Here is a 20,760-nt window from a genome sequence, read left to right on the forward strand (position 1 = left end):
GTCTGTCTCTAAAAAATATTCTAAAATAAAAACTTTAGAATGGAATATAGATCTAAATGTAAGAAATGAAATTATTGAACTCTTAGAAGAATCATAGGAATAAATCTTTCTTAGATATGATACCAAACACACAAGTGATGGAAGAAAAAAACTAAATTAATTAGGCTTCTTCAAAATTCAAACTTCTGTGGTGCAAATAATTCCATGAAGAAAAGTAGAAAAATGCATCACAGAATGGGAAAAAATATTAGTAAATCATGTGTCTTATGACTCTAGTGCTCCATGTATGTAAAGAACCCTTATAATTCAACAAGAGAAAAACAAATAACTCAATTTAAACATAGGTAGAAGCTCTAAACAAACATTTCTCCAAATATCTACAAACGGCACACAAACACACAAAAACATGCTTAACATCATTAGTTAACAGAAACATGCAAATAAAATGCCACAATGAAATGCCATTTCATACTCACTACAATGACTATAGTCAAAAAGACAGATGGGCTGGGCTATAGCTCAGTTGGCAGAGTGCTTGCCTTGCATGCACAAGGCCCTGGGTTCAATCCCCAGCACTACACACACACACACACACACACACACACACACACACACACGATAGAAAATTACAAATGTTGACAAGGATGTAGAAAAATTGGAATCTTTACATATTTTTGGTGAGATTGTAAAATGGTGTAACTACTTTGGAACACAGATTGGCAGTTCCTCAAAATGTTAAACAGATATAACCTGGAAATCCCACTTGTAGGAATATACCCAACAAAAATGAAAGCATATGTCCCCATAAAACTTTTTACAATGAATGTATTATTAGTCAAAATAGCCCCAAAGTAATAATTCAAATGACGCTCAGTTGATGAACAAAAAGACAAAAAGTAGTCTGTCCACACAATGGAATATTTTTGGCAATAAAAAGAATGAAATACTAATCGATAGATGCTACAATGTGAGTAAATCTTAAAAAAAATATATTATGTCAAGGGAAAGAAGCCAGTCACAAAAGTTTATCTATTATATCATCTCATTTATAGAAAATATCCAGAATAGGCAAATGAAAAGAGATGGAAAACACATTAATATTTGCCAGGAATAGAGGGGTCAGGGAGTATGCGGAACAGTTTTTAATGGGTAATTCTTTGGGGGGGTACATTAATTAGGACTGTGGTATTGGCACATAAAAAAAGATCAATAGAAAATTATAAAGATCCCAGAAAAAGATCTACCCAAACATACTACATTTTGACAGGGGATGAAAAAGCAATTCAGTAGAGAGAAAGTTTTTTCAACACATATTGCTAGAGCTATTGAGCATCCAAGGCAAAAAAAAAGGAAAGAAGAAAATAAACATGCAAACAAAAAGAACCTCAACCTAAGTTTCACATCTTATACAAAACGTCATGAACAGACATTAAACTGAAGAAGATATACAGATGGCAAATGAGTTCCATAAGAGACATTCAATATCATTAGACATTAGAGAAATACAAATGAAAATGACAGTGGTATGTAACTACCTACAGATGAGAATGAACCTATCATGTATTTTGCTACACTACTATCAGAATTAGGTTGGGAGAAAAAAGTCAGTCAAGAGATCCCATGCTATATGATTCCATTTATATAACATTCTTTTGTAAAACATTCTTGCAATGTCAAAATTATAATTACATAGAACAGATTAGTAGTTGCCACGGGCTTGGGATCTGATGCGGGGCAGAGCAGGAAGCAATTGGGTTTGGATATAAAAGAGCAAGATGGAGTATTGAGGTTCCTTGTAACAATGAAAATGTTCTTTATCTCGACTATAGCCACATGACTCTATGCATTGGATAAAGCTATTTTGAATTTAATACCCACCCCCACACAAATTTGTGCATGTAAAACTTGTGAAATCCGAATAAGGTAGGTGTATCAATGTCAGTGTCTTCATTGTGATATTGTACTATGGTTTGCAAACACATTACTGTTAGAGAAAACTGAGCGAATGGTATATGGCATCCCTCCTATATTATTTCCTAAAATTGCATATGAATCTATAATAATATGAAATATTTTTAAAAAATCATACTATAAGGGTTGGGATTGTGGCTCAGTGGTAGCATACTCATCTGGCATGTGTGAGGCACTGGGTTTGATTCTCAACACCACATTAAAAATTAATAAATAAACAAAATAAAGGTATTATGCCCATCTACAACTAAGAAATATTTTTTAAGAATCATTCTATAAAGTCTGTAATAAAAGCAGATGAACAAAAAAAGACAAAAAGTGGTCTATCCATTCAATGGAATATTGTTTGGCAATAAAATAACAGAATAAGAACAGTAGACAAATCCACCACTGAAATATCATATGTATCCAGAAATAGACTGAGATGTACATGTAAGTTGAATGTATAATAAAGGTGACCTTTCAAATGACTTGGATACAAGTGGACTTTTTATATAATGGGTTTCTGATAACTGGTCAGCTCTTTGAAAAACGGTAAGACCCATACCATACAGATTTCACAAGAATAAACTCAAAATGGGTTAGGAATGTCAGTGTTAAACATGAACCCATACAAACACTGGAAGAAAATTTGGTGAATTCCTATATAATCTTGCTGAGGAAAGTCTGTGACTCAACGTCCAAATGAGATTTAAAAAAACTGGTATCTGACTCCCCAAAATGCTTTTGCATGACAAACAAAACATAAATATCAAAAACCAAGAAACCAACTAGGAGAAATTATCTGCAACATATATCACAGATAGAAAACTAATATTTCTACCACATAAAACTCCTAAAATTGGGGATAAAAGACCAAAAACCCAATAGAAAATGGGAGCACAGACTTGAACACAGAATTCGCATACACGGACACTATCAAAAAGGCACTTAGGCATATGAAAGGATGTTTCAAGTCATTCGTAATTAGAAAAATGCTGATTAAAGTACACTGAGATATCATTTCTCACCTATCTGATTTGCAAAAATTAAAAAGTATAGCAGACATTTGTTGGTGAGGCTTTGGGAAAAAAGACACTCTCATACACTGCTGATGGGAATGAAAATTGGTGCAAACTTTGTGGAGGGGAATCTGGCAATACATAATAAAACTATATTTGTGTTTACTTTTTGATACACCGATTACACATCTAGGAATCTACCCTGAAGTTAGCACTTCAACAATGTGAAAATGTATATTATCAGGCTGTTGATTGAAGCATTATGATTATAAAATATTGGAACCAACCTAACATGCCTATATCTAGTATGGTATTTGAAAAATCTATGGCACAATCACAAAATACAGTAGTCTGCAACTGTAGTGAAGAAGTGAGGAAGATGTCCTTTATGTAACAAAAAAGGGCACAGCAATATACAAATATCTATTTATGCAAAAATATAAAAAACTAATGTTTCCTATGTTCTTATATGAATACACAACCACTATAACTTCACATCATATACAACCACAAGAATGGGAAGTCATATTCCATGTATGTATGATATGTCAAAATACATTCTACTGTCATGTGTAACTAAAATGAACAAATAAAAAATACAAAACAAAATAATGAGGTTGTTTACTTACAGATGAGTGGAATGAGGTGGAAAGGATAGAAGTAATGAGTCCTGTCACCTTTCTGAGAATTCTTTGCTGAACAGATCTCATTTTTTTAACTATGTTATTATTTCACATGCTCAAAAAAGGGAATCAAATTAACAAAGATTGGGGAAATAAAAAAGAATCTAAACAGAAACAAGTGAACTAAACCATATTCAAATGATCTCATGGGGATGAAAGGATGAAGAATTAGCTCAGGTAATGTTTTAATAGTGATGAACAATAAACTCATAGACTAAAGACAAAAAGAATTCTAAAATACTGTACTCAAGTTAATAGGCCTCTTCATAGAGTCATGGGTTAGTGATTCTGAAATCACTTTCTGTGTATTCTAGGAATAAGTGACTGAATGTATTATGAATAATAGCAGAGAGATTTCTCACTGTCTAAAATAGAAATTATACATATGGAAAAGGGAAAGGAAGAATCAATGTTAGTGTTGGATCAGATTTAGAGGAAACAGCATGAACTCATGGTTTATTGATAGGTAGGTAGCTAGAGAAACAGATATTCCCCAAATACTAAAACTAATAAATGAAAAAGATACAGATAGTTATTTTCCTAGTTTTGTGGACTGAGAGGATTTAGTAGCAAATTCACATCTGTAAAAATTATCATACACCTAAGAATCCAGACCATGGTTTCTAAATGCCATTCTCCACTAAACGAATAATCAAAATGAGAAAATGCCTAAATTTAACACAGGGAAAATACAAGAAGGGTCTAAAGCAACTTGTGCAGAAGTTAAGGCCAGGCTCAGAGATTAGACAAAAAGATGTAGGAGCCAATTTGAAGGAACTCCCACTGGCCAAACCTGAGCCAGGAGACTGAGGCAGGAGGACTACAAATTTGAGGCCAGCCTCAGCAATTTAGCAAAACCCCATGTCAAAATATAAATAAATAAATAAAGTGTCCCTGGGTTCAATTTCCAGTACCAATAAAAATAAAATAGAGTAAAATAAAACAATGATAGTAAAGGATTATGACCAACGGAAAAAAGAAGCCAAAACTCTTCTTAATAAAAATAAACGTATTAGTGAACATATTTACTTATGATGGGGTAAGGGAAAGCTCTTTCTTACAGTAGAAAGTTAAATGATATAGAAAGAATGTTGGGATCAGAAATTAATTATTTGGCAATGCATAATAAACTTGCCTCAGGCAAGGATCATCAAAGGGCTGCTAAACTAGTGAGTTAAAGTTTGAAGAGTAACAAGATATTAACATAGCTTCAAAATATGTTCCTTCCCCTAAGATATTCCTTAATTGCAAGGGTAAAAAAATGGTATTTTCAGAGTTGGAGACACCTGGCACACACCACTTTAACTATGTGATCAAATTGCCTGTCACCAATGATGAGATGTAGTGACCTCATACACCTCTGACCTGCTATACCAAGAGGACACAATATCACGTCTGTCCTGATCCTGCCGAAAGTATAGAATCTGAATCTAATCATGAAGAAACAACAGACAACAAACCCAAATCAAATGATATTTCACAAAACAGCAGGCCTGTACTCTTCAAACATATCCATGCTACAAAACACAAAGTATTTCACAAAATCTGAGAAATTGTCCCAGATTAAAGAAGAATAGAGAGACATGAGAACTGAATTCACTACATAATTCTGGCTTCACTTTTGCTATAAAGAACATTATTAGAACAACTAGCAAAATCAAAGGTCCTTAGATAGAGCAATAGCAATTTTAGTTTCTTGATTTTGATCAACATTGTGTGCTTTTATAAGAGAATACCTTTATTTTTAGGAAGATAGATATACCTACACACACAACATACACACACACACACACACACAGTTATCTGCAATTTGTTCTCACACAATTTGCCAAAAGTAATTGTGTGTAGAGTAGGTGGTATATTTAAAAAAAAAAGAAAATTCAGTCGAATGTTAACATTTGGAGAACTGAATGAAAGAATTTATTTTGATCACTCTTGCAATCATTCTGGAAGTCTGAATTTGTCAAGCAAAAAGGTTAAATTAAAAAAGGTTAGAATAAGTGGCCTAGGGAGAAGGTGTGGAGAGCCAAAAGTACATGCCTGAGAAAATGTTCCTGGTTGCTGGGTGGCTTTCCAAGAGGCAACAGGACAGGAGTCTCCAGGCACACGCAGGCATTCAGGAAATGGTAACCTTCATTTGGATAGACTTCAAGGCAAAACTGGAGCCCTCCTTCTGACAAAGGATTCATTAGCAGTGCTCCTCAAGGCCCTGCTTTGTGTGACAGATGTCAGCTGGTCAGCTGAACTCCTTCCAGATCTGTACTCACAGGGCAAAAGCTTGAAAATCAGAGGACTCTTTCAGGTAGGGACACTTGGGAAGGTGGATAGAAAGTTGAATGGATGGAAGGACAGATGGATACATGAGAGTCACCAAATAAAAGACTACTGAATATCATAGTGAAAGAACTTATGAAAACCAGTGATGATTAGCACATTCATTATTTTTAATAATTTCAGAGCACTCAGCAAAGAAAGCCCCTTATAATGTAAAGTTTATCAGGGACTTTAGTGAGAACATTTAACTTGAGTCTAGTTAATGTACTGGCTGATATAGTGGCTACTGAGCACAAGTAATGTGGCTAGTCCAATTTGAGATGGGCTGGAACTGTAAAACTGAAATATGAAGACTTAACATGGTTTACAAAACACTGTACATCCAGGTGTGGTGGCGCAGGCCTATAATACCAGTGGCTTAGAAGAGTGAGGCAGGAGATGCAATCCCAGGGCTGGGGATTTGGCTTAGTGGTTAAACACCCTGGGTTCAATCCCTGGTAACAAAGGGGGAAAAAACCCACAAACAACAAAAAACAAAGGGAAAAAAAACCCCTCTGTATAATATCTCACTAATTTTTATGTTGATTACATGTTACATGTTGAAATAAAATATATGATTCACATTAGTTCCACCTGCTTCTTTTTTAATGTGGCTAATAGAAAGTTTAAATTTCCATGTGTGGCTTGGATTTGTAGGTCCTGTTCTATTTCTATTGGACAGCACTGCCCCGTTGATGAATGGCTTTGCTAGTTTTTGCTCAAATTTCACCTTCTCAGCAAGGTCCTTGCTGTCCATCCTATTGAAAATTGCACCCTTCCCTGGCAACATCCAACTCCTCCCTTGATTTATTATGCCTCAAGGAACTTATCACTTTATAGGCTACATATTTTACTTACTGATTTGTCTATCATTGGTCTCCCCTGCTAAACTACCTTTCATGTGTCCTTTTTTTTTTGGTATGGTTCATTCCTGTACCCCTGACATATCATTAATTTGCAGAAATTTTTTCACCATGGGTATTTAGTACCTTTTAAAGCTTAACTCTTGTGCATCTACTTATCCGAACATCTGTCCATCCACCCATCTATACATCCTCTAACAGTTCCTGGTACATTGATAACAGACTTAAATCTTTATTGAGACCATTTTCTAAATAACTTTTGACCAGCTCCTGAATTGACAAGCATCCAAGTCTCAGTTTTGGATTACTTAGGGCTCCAGTTTCATACCAATCCCTCCTTCCACATTGTACAAATAGGAGTGGAGAGGCAGCCCAATGCCAGCCTGTGCCACAGAGGGCCCACACTGGAAAAAAAGACCCAGGGCAATGCCCCCTTTTCCCAACTTGCACTGATTTTGAGGTTACAGTGAGAGGAAGGGAATAAATATATCTTTCCAAAACGCTGACAGCCATCAGAAGCTCTGTGGTTAAGAAAGCAGATAAGTGGCTGGGCTGGAAAGGAGAGACAGTCCCAGAGCTGGTGGCAGCGTGAGGATGAGCAAAGTGCATTTTCTAAGTACCTCCTGAGTTATAGGTGGCTAACTCTTTCATGTGATTAAGAAAAGCAAATAAACCAAGCCCAGACACTTTGGATGCAAACAGTTGAGAAACTAAAAGCTTCTTTTACAGGAGAAAAACTGTTACTCATTACAAAAATAAGGGTGGGGTAGCTTGGGTTTGTTTTTTCTTTCTTTAATGAAAATTAGCAAATATGAAGTCAAATCTAAAACAGTCCATCTGTTTAAAGAAAATAATTTCAAATAACAGGCCCCTAAGGACAATCCCCCAACCATTATTCAAAAAAAAATCTGTTTTATTTTAAATTGGGCATTGGTACAAGACCAACACAATAAAATATTTACTGTTAACTGAGAATTACTCATAGATGTTGGGGGTAGAGGTGAGGGACAAAAATTCTTTTCTGATAAGCTACTATTTGATAGCTAGAAATTCAATCTCTTATCCCTGTATTCTGCTGACTGCAGGCCCACATGAAGCTAGGAGTGTGAAGGTTTCTTCTGACAGGGCTTAGGAACTTTGGGTGAGCTACAAGATGGGACTCAGTTCCTAGCAACTTGCTGAATGACCCTCAGCAAGTGTGGGTTTCTCCAGCCCCCGCATCTTTATGTGTACAATGAGGGGTTTCTAAGGGAATTTCCAATTTTCCTCTTCTTTGGTACTACATAAATGCACATCAACTCTTTAGCCCAAAGTTGTAGGACACTAATTTATATAAATCTCGTCCCTGAGATTTATATAAATTAGTGTCCCAAACAAAACTAAAACCCCAAATTTTCAAATCTCCAGTAATTTCAAAAAGAACTATCTTTTTATGTGTCATTTTCAAATATCTTAAGTAACTTAGAGCTCAATTTGCTCTTCAGACAATCATAGGATGCAGAGTGGAAGGAGCCCTTTAGATCCCCCAGTCTATTCCTTCATGGTGCACATGGGGAAACTGAAGTCCAGAGAGGGGAAGTAGTTTTCCCAGAGTGCCATGGCTAGTTGGTATCAGAGCTGGGCCCTGAGCACAGGGGGATGTTTGGCTTCCATAGCACCAGGCACTCCTCCCAGATTTGGAAAGCTGATCCCAAACAGTACACCTTCCCAAGGGCAACAGCTAATTGCCCAACTTTCAAATTCACAAAGCACTATCTTTTTTTGTTTGTTTGTTTGATCATGTGATGGTGACTAAATGGCTAGTGGGGATCTGCTTTCAAGTATTTTGCATGACTCCTTCCCTTCCAGATAAATAATGAAATTAAGAGCAAGACACTCCAGCAAAGGATGGTAATCCAGAGTCACTCTGCATCATGCCCTGTACCAAAGGCACATTTGAAACAGGATGCAATTGCTCTCCACTTAAGCATCCTTGGCAGATCTGGCTGGTTTAACACAAGAAAGAATGAGTAAGGGAAACCCAGGGGTGACCAGGAGAGAGTGGAGGAGGGAGGGTGGGGAAGGAGGAGGAGAAGGGGAACAAGCCTGCAGGGAAACTCCCTCAACTTAATACTGGAACAAGTTGGGCTCTGGCAGGCTTGAGGCTCCCATTTGATAAGGGCCTCACCCCCCTCTGTGGGAGGAAACCTCACCACCAGTCCCATTAGTGGACATGGAAGGACTCCCAGGCTCTGCTCCTGCTCAGGGCACCAGTCACACTCCCAAAGTAACACCTGAGCCATGAGCCAGGCAGCTTCTTGGGCTCCCTGGGGATGCTGGCTCCCCAGCAGGATTAGTGTAATGACACTCCTTGATATTTTCAGAGCTCATTTTGAGGGTTGTGGCTACCTCTAACAATCATGCTCTTTACCCCACTGCTAGAAACAACCAGATTGTTCACTTTAATTCTAATGTCAAGTTAATTATTTTAACACTAAGTTTGTCAGATTTGACTCCATATCCCGAAAATTAATTTTGAGTGGCAGTGAAATAAAATGGCTTACTTCTTTGAGCTTTGTTACAACATGTTCATGCAACAAACAGCGAAGAAAATTTAGTAATTAGAGGTTAAATTAATCCTTGACAGACAAGTGGCTTAGAAACGCTACACCCTCCTCTCCAAACCTAGCATAATGCATGCCAGTCTCTCAGAATTAGACACGCAAAGCATGTGACTTTGGCAACTGCACTGAAACTACTGTCCCACTTAAAATTCCAAGGTCGTGCTGGAACTTCCAGAGGCAGATATTAACACTGGGATCTCATTAAGAAGGAAACTCAAACAACCTTCTTCAACAGCCAACAGAGCCCACCCAGCTGAGCCCTCCATGGGGCTGACTGCCCAACTCTCCTGCAGGAAATTTGGAAGCCAGATGAGAGACAATCCCTTCTGAGGCCCTAGAGCCTGACCCTAGTCTTATCCTTCACTTCCAGCCTCCATTCTCTAGCTTGTTCCAGCCTTGGCATTCTGATTTCAATATGCCCCTCTACTGTTCTGACAATGCCTAGAACAGCACACACAGATACAGGGCAGATTCTATTCCACCATATGAAAAATGTTCCTTGATGTGCTGCACTTCTTCTCACCATATTTGCTCTGCCTGGAAAGGATGCCTGTCTGCCCACACATGGGTGCAAAATGGGTGTTCCAGACATGACTGAAAATTAGAGATCAGGATTCTGTCTACTTCGGGTTCCTTAAGTCCTCTCAGGAAATTCAGGCACCTCTCTGGACAGCAGTTTCCTCTTAATAAAATCATAGGGTTTCAGTATTCCAACTCAAAAACTCTATTTTTCAACATCTGAGTTTGTAGGAGAGTTGCTTTTTTTTTTTTTTTTTTTTTTTTTTTTGGTGCTGGGGATTGAACTCACAGCCTTGTGCAAGCACTCTGCCCAGGCTGAGAGAGTTGCCATTCTTATGCTAACAAAGTACAGGAACAGTGGTAGACCAGCTAAAGGGGGCCAAAATGGGAAATGAGCTGAGTCCTTTTCTCCTCTGCCTCTGCTGTGCCAGCATGCCACCAAAAGAAGCAGAGAGTGGGGATTTCAGGATCAAATTCTGGGCAAAATTATGAGGGGTGGGGCTGGGGACCACTAGACAGAGCATTTTGGATTCCTGAAGCATTGAAGACCGCTCATCTTTGTCTGCCTCTAGTCCCTAAAGGTTCACACTTCCCTCCAAAGTTTGAAAGCACATGCCAGAGCCACCAGACCTTCTAACGCAGATGCCACTTGCTAGCTCAGGCCCTGCAGCCTCCAATGACCTCTTTGAGAATCAGCGGAAATGTGTCTCTATAGCCTAATGTCCAGGTACACCTCAAGGTGGAAGAAAGGGGAAATCACAATGGCTGGCTGGCTAGACCCCCTTTCAACAAAATGGAATCCTGTGGCTTCTGGGGTATTTCCTTCTGGGACCTGGGGAACAGTTCTGAGCCTTGAAAAAATGGCATTTACCAATCCTGACTTAATGGTTATTTAGTGAGTAGAGCAAGCCACAGAGTACAGAGAAAAAGTAAGGTGGCTGGATACCCTCAAGAAAATAGGGGGGCAGTGAGGCTCAGACTGGGCTGTGCAGAAAGGGGCACTGGCTCCCCAGGGGTCAGAGGGCAACCAGGGCACAACTGGGTGCCACAGGAAGAACCCTCTTCCTAGCAACAGGCAGAGGCCCCTCCTTGCAGGCAGGGAATGATGGGGGAGTCAGAAACTGGGGTCCCAGGGAAGCTTGGGAAGGCCCATGGGACAAGGAAAGTTCTTGGAGTTTGCAAATAACATTTTCTTTCTTTCACCCAAATCTTCCTTAGGTTTCTCTGGATGCCTTTACTCTGGGGAACTGGTGCTTACAGCCAGTGAGGCCCCTTACTGTCGCTTTCCCCAGGGGATCTTTTTGGATTGTGACATATCCAATTGCTTACTTTGGAAATTATGAAGAGGTCAGATTTTAGGAGGAAATCTGAGGTTCCAAGCAAACCAAGGAGGCTCTGTGAAAGGGAAGAAAATAACTGGAGTGGGGGGAGGGGAGGAGAGCCAGAACCCAAGTCTTTTGCTTTCCTCCCCTCCCCTTGCAGAAATTCTCCAGGCTACAGCAACCCTGGGTGGTTATTTGGAAGGAGGACCCCACCAGTGGCTGGCGCCTTGCAGTGTTCTTGTGTAAATACCCTCTAACAGGAATTCTTCCTCACCTCTGTGGGACTAACTGCCTACAATTCTAGGAGGTCTTTGCTGCATTTACAGACTTAAGGCCAGCAATGACAAACACAAATAACAAGCGGAAAAACAAGTGCAACAAAATTCCTTCAGGTTCATTCCCATTTAGGAAGACTCCCTCCTTAAAGTCCTAAAAGATGTCTAAAAATCAGACCAGTTCCAACTGAGCTTTGTGATGCTTCTTTCCTGCCATACAGTTGACTGGTGCTGCCTAGGTTACTCCTTGGTGGCGTTGTGAGAGGTGTATGATGGGAATTGGTTTATTGTGCTGATCCATAGTAACCAGCTCCTGTTCCTCCATCATTTATCTCCCTCCCCAGCGACATCTGGGTTGGTCTATTCACACTCTCAGCATTCTATCTGCTCCAACAAACACTCAGCTTTTTCTGCTTGGATAAGGAGATTTTTTAGTTACATCCATTATATGTGTATCAACATTTATGGCAGCAAGATAATTGCCAAAGAGCTCAGAGGATAAAAGGTCCTTCTTCATAATGTCCACCCCCGCCCATTGCAAAAATCAATATTAACAACAAGCAGGACAGTGGCAGATTCTTGCAGGCTGCTGTGTCCCCAAAGTTGAAAATGTGATTTTTAGAAAATACTCAGCTGGACTAGAGAGGAAAGGAAGGCTTCCACATGAGTTCTGAACACACATCCAGTGGTGCAGTGCATGTGGAAGATGCAAGGCCTTTTTGTCCTTATAACCTCTGCTAAAGAACTACAAGGCCGCAAATCTGCTCTATATTTGATGAATCCTTTGGAAATACGCCAATCTAATTTCAAAGAGTTTAAGATCCTGTTATCTGTGGACCAACCCAATGATTAGGAAGGCCTTCCGTCAATAGTTTGAGATGGCTGGATTAGAAATATTGGACCAGAGGTCTTCTAGGTTGCTTCCAGGGCCCCTTGTCTATGATTTTGAGTTACAAGTTCCCACTTGCAATGATACAAGAAAGTGCACACTTTCTACTCAAAAATTGTTTTGATTGGCCTTCTGCCAGTTTTTATTCCTTCCTCTTTTCCCTGCCCCTCAAAATCTTAGCCCCATTTCTTTATCTATCTGGCTGTTTTCTCCAGTAAGAAAGTTGAATGTGGTGTTTTACTTTCCCAGAAAATGACTACTTGTTCACAAATCATACTGCTTTAGAACTGAAAGGGAATTAGACTCAGAGGTTATGGGGAAAGAGCAGAGAAGGACAGACTTGCCTATGATCTCTCTGTTAATTAGTGGGAAGAGTTTTCTGGAACACAAGTTTTCCAGTTTCTGATCTAATGATCACTGCAACTCACCATTACAGAAAAAAAAACAGAATCCTTTTGAAAAAGAAGTTTACTATGTATGCAAAGTCCCATTTAAGAAGAGTAGTTCAACTACTGTCAGAAGAACCATTTACTTAAGATGAGTTTGTGCCCATTTCATAAGCCCAAACAGTAATTGAGTTTCCTAGAGATGAACCATTAACAGGTGCATTTTGAGCCTAGGTGATCAAATTTAAAAAGGAAAAGAAAGACATTAAACCTTCTTGCCAAGCTGAAAAAATCTTTCTCCTTACAGAAAAGGATGAAGAACAGTAAATTTCCTACCTTAAGATGCAAAGAATGTGTAGCCCCCAACCCCCATCCCAGCAACAGGCTATTTCCTGGTTGAGTTTAAAAATTCAGTGACGTTCCTGTTTCAACCCACACATCTGTGTCACTGTCAGCGTCAGTGGCAGGAAAACAGACAAGTCACCCTTTGCTAATGATTTCCTAACATGGAATTTCCTTGTATCTCCTAAAGCCTTTCTTCTTCCAATGCTAAACTGCCCCCTCCCTCTTAAACACATTGTACCAATGGATGGAAAACTGAAAATGGTCACGGCCGGAAGAGGATGGTTTATAAGCAGAGCTTGTAAGGAAGAGCTTCAGCACTTGAGATTTTTAAAGAGAGAAGAGGGGAAGGACTGCTAGTGTTTCTATGCCATTAGGAACAACACAGGGAGATTTCCTTCAAAGGAGTCTGGAAATCTCTCAGCTACATCTCTTTCTTTCCCTCTTCCTTCTTCCCCCTTTCCAAGTTTCAGTTTGAGCAACATTCTCACAGCCATACTGGAGGAAACAAACTCACATCCCACAGAAGTAGACAAGGGCAGAGGATGAGGCAGCCCCCCAGAGCAGGGAATAGGCACTGGAAGACCACCAAAGCACAAAGCAACACAGAAACCCGTCACTTTTCCCCTGTAGAGAATATCCTATTTAATATGTAAACTGGTTATCCAGAGAAAAGAGGGCTGTTACTTTAAGGGGAAGAAGCTGATTAGCTGCTCTGGCTGGCAGCAAACAGCTGGTCTGTCCGGCAGGTTCAAGGCCATTTCAGCTTCTCTCTTATGGAGGCACCATATGTTCCATCTCGCACATCAGCAGCTTTATTTTCCAATGATCTTGCTCCAGAAGAGAAGCACAAAGGGGGGAGGAGAAGGTAGAACTAGTAGTTTATCCTTTGATTACTTTCTGGTGGTTTTAGATGCAGTTTGGATGTATGTGGTGTGTGTGTGTGTGTGTGTGTGTGTGTGTGTGTGTAGGGGGCTGGGAGAGTTTAACGCTTTACCTTCTTCTCCAAAGAGTAGAGAGCAAATGTTCAACTAACACATATATTAATAACCTCCAGAGATAGGAATGGAAGTGGAGTTGGGTAAAGATACCCGAAAAGGCCCAAATGAAACGTCGACATCAGCTTAAATGCACATGGGGGTGCAGAGGCAGCGACAGATCGTGAGGAATCTAACTATGCTCCATAAACCCACTAGCCTGAGCTGCAGTCCCGCCCACTTCTTCTTGTCTTTTTTTTTTTTTTCTTATTGTTAGTATTCCCTTCCTGAACAAACTTTGGGAGAAGAGAAGTGGACCATTTTGGATGATAGAGAAGAAGCCGGCTGATGTCACCATTCCTCCATGCAAACCCTGGTTCCTCCAAGTTTTGGGGGGAAGCAGGTGTAAGGGAAAGGTCTAAGTCGTAAATGCAACTAAACCTGACTGCCTGAGCGTCTTGGACACCCACAGGCGCCAAATGCTGGGTCCCTGCAGAGGCAGCAGGCCGGTGCGTGGTCCAGCACAGGCATTCTAGTTCTCACTGCCCGCCCAAGCTGCACGAACCCTGGAGGTAGCAGCTCCTACTCCCTCGGCGCCACTAAACAAAGGGCACCCGCGAAGAGTTTCAGCCGTTGTGTGTGTGTGTGTGTGTGTGTGTGTGAGAGAGAGAGAGAGAGAGAGTGTGTGTGTGTGTGTGTGTGTGTATGCGCGCGCGCTGGGAGGGGCGGGGGGATAGGGTGCGGCAGAAGGGCGCGAGAAGGAATGAGGAGTGTAGCTAGATGCGGGTGACGAAAGCCTACAAGCCGCCGCCGCCGCCGCCGTCTCCGCCGCCGTCTCGGCCGCAGGCAGGCGCGACAGCCGCCCTGAGCTCGGGCAGAGAGGGGCGTCCTCTGCAAAGCGAAACCGAGGAAACGGCGCCCCCTATGCCCGAGCCCTGCGACCGCAGTGGCCGGCAGCGTTTGCCCACTTCACTCAGCGTTGGCCACATCAGGCCCCCTCACCCGCGGGCTAGCTGTGCAAGCCCGCTGAGCCGTCTGGGTCGCCGGGATTTAGGGTGTCCAAGGCTGGCAGGCAGAGCGCACAGTGGGCACCAGGGGCTAGGGTTCCCCATGCCTTCCTGGGTTCCTGCAGAGGGTCCTTGAAACACACCCCCTCCCCCATCGCCTACATTTGCCCTCGGGTCCCAAGCAGCTCGGAGCCGCACGGAGGCAGCCGCCCCCGCCCCCTGCTTCTGCGTCCCTTTCCCCTTCCCTCTCTCCAGCCTCCTGGGAAACAAAGGGGCTTTTTATAAAGCGGATTGTTGGCGACGGCGGCGGCGGCGGGGGTGGGAGGGAGGGGGGATCTATAAAGACAAGAAGAGGTGGGAGGGAGGGAAGGAAAGAAGCTGCGAGGCCTCTAGGGGCCCAGGGCTGTGATGGTGTCTGGGAAGCTCCGGCGGGTACACGGTCGACCCCGCCCGGCCGATGGGCACCCGGGCGGCAGTACGCGCCTGCCAAGAACTGAGCACCAAGCCGTTGTGATGCTGCCCGCCGGCTCAGAGTCAGGGAACACATTCCCCCGCCGTGGACAGGGGCTGATGGGGGTGGCACGATTCCTGTGGTGGTCTCCTATGGGAGACCTAGACCCTCTACGTAGTCAACTCTTGCTTGGGCTCAGGGAGACTTTGCGTCTTTGTTACAGCGCGGTTATCTCTAGCAGGCTCGGATCACTAGCCCTCACTGTGTCCCAGAGCCGGCCTTGGTCGGCTACACCAAAACAGCACGTTAGCCCTGGGGACAGCGCCCTGAGGGGTTCCTTCTGCTGCCAAACAAGCAATGGGAGTCCCTTTTCCTATGTCCCCTAGCCACTCCGTGCTCCCGCCTGCGCACACACCCACACTCAGGGTGCAGGGGCTCAGCCGCACCCAGCTGTAGGAACGCGGTGGGTAGTGAATCTCCTCGGCTGGAGGCGCATCTGTTTGCTAAGGTTCCGACGGCTTCGGGCCGAGTTTTCTTGCAGGCTGATCCTATTAGTGTCCACTCAGTCCGAATTTAATCACAGATCAGAGTCAGACATCAATGCCAGCTTTCCAGGAGGCTTCGGACACACTGCATCGGACAGAGCCTGGCCCGAGCCAACTGGCCGATAAAGTATTTGGCGGCGCTCCGGGGGGCTTCCCGCCCGCCCCAGCCGGCGCCGGGCGCCCGGCTCTGCTGCCGCACGGATGCCGGAGCCGGGAGCGCTGAGTCTGGCACAGGGGCGGCAGGAGCGCGGGGTGGGAGACCAGTAGGGGCTGCCTCGAGCCGCTAGATCCGCTCAGGGCTGCACTACCGAGGAGGAGTTGGCAGGGGAGGGAGCACTGGGCAGCGGGCTCGGCGCGCGCACACTCCACACTATTGCTCCGAGGCGGCAAACCGGGTTGGGGCGGGAGAATGTTTCCCTCAGTGCCCACTGCCCACCGGCCGGGCTTAGGGAGCTGGCATGCAAAGGAAGAGTCGCCAGTGGCACCTGGGCTGTGAGCGGCCCAGGGGTGTTGGTATGGAACGGGAGCCTCCCCGTAGCCCAGGGCAGCCCAAGGAGCCGGAGCAGCTTGCGCTCTCAACCTTCCCTCCCGGGTATATAGCTGCCTTCGCCCCATTTCAGACGCCCAGTGGAAGCCGAGAAGCAAGCTGAGGCCGCGGCCCCGGGGTGATGCGAGCTGCGATCAGCCTGGTTGGGCTGGTCCGAGAGGGGGATGGCCACCCCCAGTGCCAGGTGGGCCCTGTGATCAGAGCAAACTTTGGGGTCCCCCGGCTCCGCAGCACCCCAAGGTCCCGGATCCTTAACAATGGGGACTCTAAGTGGGGGCTCCAAGTGTACCCTGGAGCCCCGAGAGCAGCTGAATCTCCCCAGCCCGCCCTCAACCTTACCGTGTTGCGGAGCTCCGGCGGTGGCCAGGGCAGTGCCCGAGGGGCGGGCGGCCGCCGGCGAAGGCAGCCTGGCCCCAGGCGCCCGCCGAATGGCCCAGTCCGGTTGCAGATCACCCCCTGGCTAGCGGCCGGTGCCCCCGAGCCCGCCCGCCGCCGGCCGCTTCAGCTCGCGGCCAAGTTCATGCTGGCGGCGCTGCAGTGGCGGCCTCAATCTGCTCGCTCCATTCCCACCGCCCGGCTCCGCGCCGCGCGCCCGGAAGGTGGAGTTTCGGGGGTTTAAGTTACTGATAGGCATTTCTCACTGCTGTGTCACTCGGGGAGGAGGAGACACGCACGCCGCACACTCACACACCCTCACACTCACAGCGACGAGCGGCTTTGGTCTTAAAGGAGAAGCTGCGCTGCCCTGCCCGCGACCCCGCCGGCCTCGAGCTTGGAAACACTGGGTTTCCAGGCTGTGATGGGGCTAAAGGTAGCCCCAAAGCACCGGATGCCCAAGGGGCCTCCCGGGACCTCCATTCACTTTTTAAAAGGGGAAAGTCACCCCAGTCTGGCTTCACTGTGGCCACCTCATTTTTCCAGTTAGCTCGAACCAGGGTAACATGTATGTGTGGGGAAGACCAAAGTGGCGCAAGGGGCTCGGGTGCACTCACCTCAGAAGCTTCTCACGCTGTGGAGGATGGCCTGTGCCCTTGGCGTCAGGTGGCTCTCCTAGACGGTGAGCTGATGGGGAGAGGAAACATCAGTGTGACCAAGCACCCCTGGGCTCAAGCAGACAGAGCCTACCGGAGGGCCACGGGCTCGGCCGGAGCGCTAGAAAACCCATGGCTCAGGTAGACCTCCTGCATGTGGGAACAGGGAGATCCTGAGCTCTGGATTCCCCGGACACACGCAGAGAGAACCGGGAGAGTTGGAGAGCCAACACTCACCAGCGACAGGGCGAGTTAATGCTCCAGACTCACAAGAGATCAAGAGAGACAAAGGGAGGGCAGAGACTGAGAGACAGAAACCAAGTGAGGTAGAGACAAGTGGATGGAGAGGGGAGTGGGCAGAATCGAACAGAGAAAGGGAATTGATACATTCCTGTAGGACCCCAACACGTCCCAGCGATGGGATTCTCATTTTTAAAAAGTAGCATATTTAAACCCTTTCCCCCTTCCCACTCTCTGCAAAGCGAGATTCAGCCCCATCCTCCCTTGGGGAGAGGTGCTCACCTGCAGTGGGTGGCTAGGGGTGGGTTACGCCCGTCCCTCCACCCACGCGTCCGTCCTCTTGATCACCAGCTCGCACCTGGACCTCCAAACAAATCGACCTGCAGTGGCGGCAGCAGGGACCAGACTTCTCAAGTGGTGGATAATGAACTGCACCCCCTCCCCTGTCTGCCTGGTGTTCCACTCTTCACTCCCGGATCCCCTCTCCGGCTCTTGGCGCGGAAGCTGTCGGTGTTGCCTGCCGGTGAGCTTACCCAGGAACCCAGGCGCGCGGGCCGGCGGCGGTCTCCCGCCCTACTGGCCCAGAGCAGGCAAAGCCCCTACCCAATCTGGGCTGGACTGGCCCTCTCCGTGGCGCTATTCCGGGCCCGACACCTGTGGCTTTTGCAGGAGCACTGGTTCCTCGCAAGCTGCCTGGCCAGCCAGTGCACCCTGTCTGCCCTCTGCCCTGGAGCAGAGGCTGGCGAACCCCCTCCCCCATCCCTGGGTGCTGGGTTGCACCCCTTCTGCAGGTTTCCCACCACAGGTGCGTTTACTAACTTGGACTTCTCTGGGCGGCAGCAGCGGCAGGGATTGAGAACCTCTTCCACTCGCAGATCAGCAGCGCTCTGCTCAGAGTACCTCTGAGTAACGACCTGAAGCTCCGCGGAGCCGCAGGCCATGAATAAAGGGGTGGGACAGCCGCCCGCTCAGCCCCTCCTCCCTCCACGCCTACTCCCTAGGTCCTCAGAAAGCGCCAGAGGGTCCCCTGCAAGAATCCCGCAGAATCTCTTGGTGGGCTACGTGTAGGCTATTCTCCAAGGGTTTGACTAAGTTCGCTAGTGGAAGAGTGGCGTCTGGGCCCTACCTCAAGGCACAAGTGCCGGACACAGCAAGAGCTTATCACCGACCGGTTGAGGTGGGGTGAGCTGCTCCACCGCGCGGTAAGGAAGGAACCCACCTTGGCTGGGCCCAACCCTGTCTGCTTTGGAGCAGCAGGAGACCAGGAGAGGATATTGTTCTCTGGTGACTGAACTAGTTGAGGTTCACACCTTCAAGACCCCACAGAACGGAAAGCCATCCCAGTGCCCTCCAGGAGCTGAGAGCTCTGGAGTCTGTTGAAGGGAATCTGATTAAACAAATTGAAATGGAGAGTAACCATGTCTATCACGGACCATTGGTCGGAGGCAGCTGCACATCCTCTGAATGTGCATCAGCCGAGGAGGTGGGAGATGGGATTCTATTCCCTGTGCCTTCCCAAGCCTCATGTCACTCTGCTTCCCCAGGGAGGTAGTGATGCTCATGATCCTTGAGTGTCCTGGAAAGACTGAAATCACAGATGCCAGCCGGCGTCACCACTTAGATTGTCTCTAGTCATCTCAAACTGAGCTGAGCTCCTGCCTCCTCCCTTAACTGCCTTGCCCACCATAGTCCACTATCTCTGCTCATGATACCAGCATCCTTCAAGATTCCCAGGCCAACAGGCTGGAGTGATCTGTGACTCTTCTTTTTTGCTCACATGCCATATCCAGTCCAGCAGACAATTCTGTTGTCTTTGTTTTCAAAACACACCCACAGTCTCAGCCTTCTCTTCTCTTCCTCTTCTACCCATTGGTCCCAGCCACCAACATCTTCTGCCTGATTTACTCCAGGAAGCACCTAGCAGACGGCCCTGTTTCTTTCTTCCCTTCCATCCTCCCCTTCCCTCTGTGCAAAATCCTGCAGTAGCTTTCCATTTCACAACGAATCAAACCAAAGTGCTTCTTTTGGCCGGTGGGGCCCTGCAGAATATGCTTCCCTGTCTCCACCATCTGGATGATATCATATTCCCTCTTGCCCTATTCACCCTGCTTCAGCCTCATGGGCCTCCTGACTCTTCCTTACATACTAGGTACATTCCCACCTTAGGGCCTTTGCACTAGCTGTTCCCTTGGGCTGGAATTCACTCCCCCAGATATTCACAGACTGGCTCCCTCATTTCCTTTACTCTTGAAACAAATGTCACCTGGCTACCCTGTGTAATGCTTCAAAGCCCACGCCCATCTCTGGCACTTCCTCTCCCCTTCCCTGCTTTGTTTTCTCTCCAGTACTCACCAGCAGCTGCCTTTTCTGTAGGTTATAGTGGTGCCTGCTGTTTTCACTGCAGAGTTGCCAGCTTGTAGCACAGTGCCTGGCATGGAGTAGCTGCTCAATGAATGTTAGTAGATTCTGTTTTCCTGCACCTTTCCAGGAGATTCTGGGGGCCACAGGATTATGCACACATTGGGAAATGGGCTCTAAGCTGTCATCACATTTTAAGGAGATTCCAGGCCTAACCAAAGGTTAAGAGAGATGGAGGCCAGACAAAGAGCTTCATGTTAGCACCAGGAAACTAGCCTTGGACCACATCACCAAGGAGCACTGTGCACTGAATACGCTGGTGGCAGTCTCACAGGCAGCTGCACAGGTACAGAGAGAGACTGTCAGTTACTGTCTGAAACAAAGGTTCCCTGTGATTGCCACCTACCACACCCCAAGATTGAAGGAGAAATGGGAGA

At 45.7% G+C, this 20,760-nt stretch overlaps 1 protein-coding gene across 1 annotated transcript in view; it reads right to left on the reverse strand.

Annotated features, from left to right (window-relative positions):
- The window catches only part of Mamld1 (mastermind like domain containing 1), a 102,172-nt gene extending 84,898 nt beyond the window's left edge, over positions 1-17,274 (reverse strand). The window contains exon 1 of the mRNA XM_046453601.2: positions 17,034-17,274. The gene's annotated coding sequence lies outside the window, so the exon portion shown is untranslated. The remainder of the gene's footprint in view (positions 1-17,033) is intronic.
- Between the last annotated feature and the right edge of the window lie 3,486 nt (positions 17,275-20,760).

The sequence above is a fragment of the Marmota monax genome, unplaced genomic scaffold (genome assembly GCF_021218885.2).
Source record: "Marmota monax isolate L192 unplaced genomic scaffold, Marmota_monax_Labrador192_F-V1.1 WCK01_AAM20220418_F8-fsc00142, whole genome shotgun sequence".
Lineage (NCBI taxonomy): Eukaryota > Metazoa > Chordata > Mammalia > Rodentia > Sciuridae > Marmota > Marmota monax.